The following is a 7,269-nucleotide window of genomic DNA, read 5'->3' on the forward strand; positions in this document are numbered from 1 at the left end:
ATGCTCCGGTTTCCCCTCACAGTCCAAACACATGCGCTGTAGGGGAAATAAATAAGCTAAATTGGCCGTAGTGTATGAAGAGAGAGTGTGTGTGTAGGTGTTTCCCAGTACTGGGTTGCGGCTGGAAGGGCATCGGCTGCATAAAACATATGCTGAAATAGTTGGTGGTTCATTCCGCTGTGTCGACCTCTAATAAATAAAGGAACTAAGTGAAAATGAATGAATGAATGAAAAAGAAAGTTAAAATTGCTGATAATTTATGACATTATTCAATATAACAACAAATAAACCTGTAATATTTTGATATCTCATGTATGACTTTATGAAAAGACAATAAAAAAGTCACAATTTTTTTACAGGAAATTGTTAATATTTATATGCCGTAATGATTGAATAAATGTTCATTTCAGCTTCTGATTATTACTCATATTGATTCATGTCAAATGCATCATTTTTTACCTCAATACAGACGAGGAATGTCTGAAATGTAATTTGGTCATTGGGTCATAATTGTCATTAAGACATTATTAAGACTTCAATAACTTTAATATTGTTATTATTATATATATTTTGCAATATTTATTTTGTTGCAAGTCCATTAAAAGTTTTATTTACATCATTATTTATATTTAACATGTCAGTATTTTTTGATATTTTGACTTTCTTTTGTCATAATTATAACACAAAGTCATTCATTCATTCATTCATTCATTTTCCTTCGGCTTAGTCCCTTTATTCATCAAGAGTCACCACAGCGGAATAAACCGCCAACTATTCTTGCATGTGTTTTACGCAGTGGATGCCCTTTCAGCTTCAACCCAGTACCCGGAAACACCCATACACACTCTCACACACACACAGTTTAGTTAATCAATTCCCCTATAGCGCATGTGTTTGGACTGTTGGGGAAACCGGAGCACCTGGAGGAAAACCCACGCCAACACGGGGAGAACATGCAAACTCCACACAGAAATGCCAACTGACCCACCCGGGACTCAAACCAGCAAACTTTTGAGCTTCTGACCATCACAGCTAACCACTGAGGCACCGTGCCACCCACACAAAGTCATAACTAAGAAATTTTATCTCATAATTGTGCCACTGTGTTGATTCTGACTTGTCATATTGTATGTTTGTTTCCTGTGTGGTGGACATGTGCTTCTGCAGATTCTCTGAATTCAGAGATGAATTTTCTAAGAATAAAGAGATTCTAAGACTGCAATAAAAACACTTGCTGATTATTATTGTTTTAAAGTGATCTGGGATTGAACCATTCCTCTAGGTTGAATGAAATGACTTTAGATTTTACCTATAAACTATATTTATGCCACACACTCTTATGATGGACATTGACTTGTGTTTGACCCTGGATATTCCTCAGATGTTGATGTTCTGTCACTGAAATCCATACAAACAAGCAAATACAGTTATAATGTGAGAGGAATCCTCGTCTTCTTCTGAAGTGTTTATTTAATGTGGACAAACTGGGTTTATTTGTGACTGCTGTATGCTGGGACTCATCTGAATGCTGAAAACTCACCTTAAAATGGTAAAAAAAAAACTACGTGAAATGTTTCAGTGCAAGACTGTGCTTGTTTTCTGTGTATGTGAATACTGTATACTCGTCCCGCTGACGTGTGTGTGTGAGTGTGTGTGTGTGAGAGAGAGATCAGTGTCATTAAAGAAGGGATTCAGCAGTATTTGTGCTGGTGTGTGTCTCTTATTTTCTGGATATATTCTGTATTAGTAAAAGAGAGAACACAGAACTATACTGAGATGCTAAAAACCTCTGGATTAATTATCTCTGTATCATTAATCATGAAACTCTGCATGTTTTGAATGTAAAAACCTTTTATAAGCTTTACTCCATCCATTTTCAACCACTTTTCCTGGGCCGGATCGGAAGGGCAGCAGTCTTAGGAGGCAAACCCAGACTTCCCTCTTTCCAGACACTTCCTCCAGCTCCTCCGGGGGGATCCAGAGGACATAGTCCCTCCAGCATGTCCTGGATCTTCCCCGATGCCTGAAACACCTCCCTAGGTAGGCGTCCAGGAGGCATCCGAAACATATGCCTGAGCCACCTCAGCTGACTTCTCTCGATGTGGAGGAGCAGCGGCTCTACTCCGAGCTCCTCCCGGGGGACAGAGCTCCTCACCCTGTCTATAAGGGTGCGCCCTGCCACCCTGCAAAGGAAACTCATTTCGGCCGCTTATATGTGAGATCTTGTCCTTTCGGTCATCACCCAAAGCCTATGATCACAGGCAAGTAGGAGTGTAAATTGACCAGTAAATCAAAAGCTTTGCCTTTCAGCTCAGCTCCTTCTTCACCACAACGGGCCGATACATTAACCATATTACTGCTGCCGCTACACCAATCCGCCTGTCAATCTCACGCTCCATCCTTCCATCACTCATGAACAAAACCCCGAGATGCTTGAACTCCTCCACCTGGAGTAAAGACTTTCCTCCAACCTGGAGAGGGCAAACCACCTTTTTCCACTGGAGCACCATGGCCTCGGACTTGTAGGTGCTGATTCTCATGAACTGAACTTGACTTGAAAAAACAGTTTTTCATTGCTTTCTAGTTCAAAATGATAGTGATTTTCAACCCCCATAACTAAGAATAAATGTTAGTAAAAATATTGAATTTATTTTTATTGAATTATTTATTTTTTTATTAGAATTTGCAAAAAAAAGATACACAAATTGAAATTATACAAATACAAAGAAACTAACAAAAACAACAACAACCATAAAAAATAAAATAAAATAAATAACAATATAGTCGGGTACTTTTATTGGTTTTTTTAATATAAAATGATAGGCTGTGTCCGAAATCGCCTACTACTCAGTAGGAGAGATACTGCACTTGAACTTAAACGTACTACTCAGCCATTAGAAAAGTAGGTTCTATAGGGTATGAATGCGAGTATGAATGGAACTTCAGGTGACTTACCCACGACAGTTGCGTTCAAGAGGCAACATCCCGCTCTCCCTCGGGAAGCCAATACGGAAGTAACTGAAACTGCAATTCATCGACTGGCCTTTGGGGGGCTGGCTGCAGGAAATCCAGATGATTTCTGACTGCAATGCTAAATTGGCCATTTTTACAGCTGTTAAAAACATGCTTACAGCCTGGTACAAGAGGGTTTTGGTGCACATAGCTATTATTACCCTTCATGACAACTGTGAGGGGGGTGAATTTTTTTATAACTCATCAGTTTTGTTTATATTTAGTTATATTAAGTTTGCATAATTAAGGGCGTGGCCACTTGAGTGACAGCTAGGTCTCGCTGTTCCCTATCTCGTCACCTCAGCTGATTCCGGCTGATTAGCTGCTGAACTCGGCATATTCATCGAATTTTTGTTTTGGTTAATGTTTCTTTACACAGTCAGCTGCCTTTTGGGATTATTTTCTACAATTATCAGATGATATGGGATGCTGTGTGCACTTAATTGTGCTCACAAACCATTCAAGTAACCTCCATTTCTCAGGTGAGAGAAACTATACTTATATACCATCTCTATAAATGTATTAGCTTTATTTAAGATCATTTATAATGTTCTTTAGAGCTGTAATGCCCTCCAGAATCTGACAGATTGATTAGCTGTAGGCTCTAGAACAGTCATCTGAAGCGTTATCATACAGTGTTATGCTGGATTTCATCAATAGTCTTGCGTTTACTAACACAGATGCAAAGTCATCATGTTAATGTTAGATTAACAACAGCAATATCGTCCGCTGCAGCAGATTGATTTCATAACTCCAGGTTAAACTTTCTGACACGTTTATGACAATCAAATACATTAAAAATGAATACAGGCCACAACTGAACATTGAGGCTGATCTCTGATTGGTGGTCTCCAAAAATACTCCCAACAATAGCCTTGTGCTGAAAACCTTGCGTCCAGCAGTCTCTCTAGCTGAGGTTAATATTAAATTAAACTAATTAATAAATGACTATAAATATGACTGATGCTCGTGTTTATATAGGCCTGTTGTTGTGTGTGCAACGTTTGTATATTTATAACCACCTCAAGGAATTTAGGGGTCGTGAGTTGAAAAGTTTGGGAACCCCTGATATATACGATATTATCACAAGATATTATTATACTAAGAGCTTATGGTTTTATATTGTAGTGAAATAAAGCAAACAGCTCATGTGTACTAGCTTTATTTAAAATAAAACCCATCCCCAAATCCAGTTCAAAATAGTTCACAATAATCCCTCATTAAAATCAAGACAGGAAATTATATTAAACTACACCACAACTATATAACTGCTGACGCTTTAAAGACAAGCAAATTAATTAATCAGTTACTTCTACAGACAGAACTATACGCTTATTTCACGCAGCCGCCATCTTAAAGAACCAAAGCGAGGCTGTGGTTGGAAGAAACGCGGAAGTATAGGACCAGCAGTGTAAACATTGCAGTAACATGCTGTGGACTTTAAACCTCCAGCTGTTGCCGAGATTTCAAAATGCAGAAATGGTGTAAACATCACTTTAATATCATTCAGTAAGTTTAATTTAAACAATTAAAAGCAATTTAGCATCAAACATCATCACAATCTCTGTAAGAGTAATATGCTCAAGTGTCCTCCTAGGCTTCAGTTCATGGCAGCAGGTAAACACTGTGGAGACGCTTCCCTGCTTCAGTCTATGTAACCCGGTGAGTGATAAAACTCTGCAGTCCTCTGTTGCACACCTTCATGTTGTCTGTAATAGTGTTGTCCCGGTACTGAAGTTTTAACAACGTCTATTTCCCGCTAACACTCAAGCGCTGCTGAGCGCACTCATAAACAGCGCTGATTTACCATAGTATTCACCAGTGCTCATCAGTTCACCGCTCTTCACCCAGTGCAAACACAGATACATAGAGACTGGAGCACGAAGCAGCCGCGAAGATGAGGTCAGTTATCAAGCAGATCGCTCGTCTGTGTTTGTGCTCGGTAAACAGCGGAGAGGGAACTGATGACCTTCTCGGCCAATCACAAGCATTTCTGTTGAGCTTGTGAACACAACGGCAAATCAGCGCTGTTTTAAGAAAGCCATCAACAGTGCCTTAAATGTTACCGGGAAATTGACGTTTTTTCTTTTAATTAAGTATCATGACAAGTCTAATATAGTGAAAGATTCAGTTCATTAACTCAAGTTTGATAAATAGCATCTAAAATGTGTGTTTGGGAAAGAAAACGTTAGCTAACTAGTGCCAACTTAGCTGAAAATGAACTCTGATATCCCTTTATATTTTCACCATTCATTCAGAACGGACCTTCGGGTCACTGGGAAGGCGGTGAAATGATAAATTGGTGTCACTTTATCTTCGCTGATAAGATATACAGACAGCTACACAACGTTCCTAAGTAACTCCCAACGATACTTCCAGGTTTCTTCCCATCGCAGCCTCGATTTCACTTTTAAAAATGGCGGCAGTGTGAAATCAGTCTATTGCAAATATCACACCGTAATATACATCAACAAGAAAATATCAAGATGATTTATCCGCTTGTGAAGTGTGACGTCACGTGAAGCGACTTCCAGGTCCAAGAGCTCTGTCAAACTGTATATGGAGACTCAACAACTGGTAATAATAAATGTTTACAAAGTGATGCAATACTTTCAAAAATCACAGTCACTATATATGTCCATGCCTGATTTCAGATGGCCAGAAAGGGATTCATTTAGTATAAATTGCTGTAATATTGGTTTGGGTGATGCAGCAAGTCTAGAGACTCTCGTGTACACCATGCTTTTATATACAGTTCACTTTAATGTGTGATAGGAAAAAGTGATCATAAACTAATATTTTCTCAATTCAAATGAGCAGCGGCTTGAACCCGGAAACTGTTTTTCATACGTCACGACTTAACAAGCGGATAAAAATGCAATACAGGTATACAGACAAACAAACAATGAGAATCAGATCCCACTACTGCTAAAAAACATCTCCTCACACCTTTATAGACATGATATTTATACTCTACAAACTCTATATGCATAACCCTGAACACAACCTTCACAGAAAACATTTACACATTTTCAGCAATAAAAAAGCATGCTTTACATCTGTTTTCCTTATTAAAAGAGATCCACTTCATTGATAAATACATAAGTGTAGATGAGAGAAATCACACAAAAACATGTCTTTCACTGCAAGAGTAGCTACACTATTGGTGTTTTTTAATAATGTTTGTCATAGGACTTCTTAAATAGAGCTTGCAACATTATAAACCTTGATGTGAAGCACATACAGCTGAAGTCAGAATTATTAGCCGAGTCAGAATTATTTGCCCCCCTTTGATTTTTTTTCCTTTCTTTTTTAAATATTTCCCAAATGATGTTGAACAGAGCAAAGAGCAAAGACTCGGTTTAATTATTTACATTTATTTTTGTACATTTTCAAAAGATGGGTCGTGTATAAATATATATATATATAAATTCCCACATAGTTTTATATTATTTGTTGTTAACTGTGTAAAATGTTTATAGTTTTAATGAATAGTTTTAATTTTTATTAGTTTTTATAAGAATTTTATAAGAATTTTATCATCATATTTATATAAATGTATTTATTTGACATTTTTGTTTGTCCTTCCTGCTAATAATTAAGATAATAGATAACCATTCAAATGTATTTATTTAGCTTTTGATCTGTGTGCTTTTGATTTGTCCTCTGTACATGGCTTCATTTTTTACATACAGTTGATGTCAGAATTATTAGCCCAGAAATTGATGTCAGAAATGTTCACAGTAAGTCTGATCATATTTTTATACTTATATACTTATTTGTTTTATTTCGGCTAGAATAAAAGCAGTTTTTAATTTGTAAACACCATTTTAAGGTCAATATTATTAGCCCCTTTAAGCTATATTTATTTTCGATAGTCTACAGAACAAACCATCATTATACAATAACTTGCCTAATTACCCTAACCTGCCTAGTTAACCTAATTAACCTAGTTAAGCCTTTAAATGTCACTTTAAGCTGTATAGAAGTGTCTTGAAGAATATCTAGTCTAATATTATTTACTGTCATCATGACAAAGAGAAAATAAATCAGTTATTAGAAATAACAGTTAACAGTTAGTTAACAGAAATTCAGGAAAAATTCAGGCTAATAATTCTGACTTCAACTGTGTGTGTGTGTGTGTGTGTGTGTATGTATGTATATATATATATATATATATATATATATATATATATATATATATATATATATATATATATATATATATATATATATATATATATATATATATATATA

Source organism: Danio aesculapii, chromosome 24 (assembly GCF_903798145.1).
Source record: "Danio aesculapii chromosome 24, fDanAes4.1, whole genome shotgun sequence".
NCBI classification, from domain to species: Eukaryota; Metazoa; Chordata; class Actinopteri; order Cypriniformes; family Danionidae; genus Danio; species Danio aesculapii.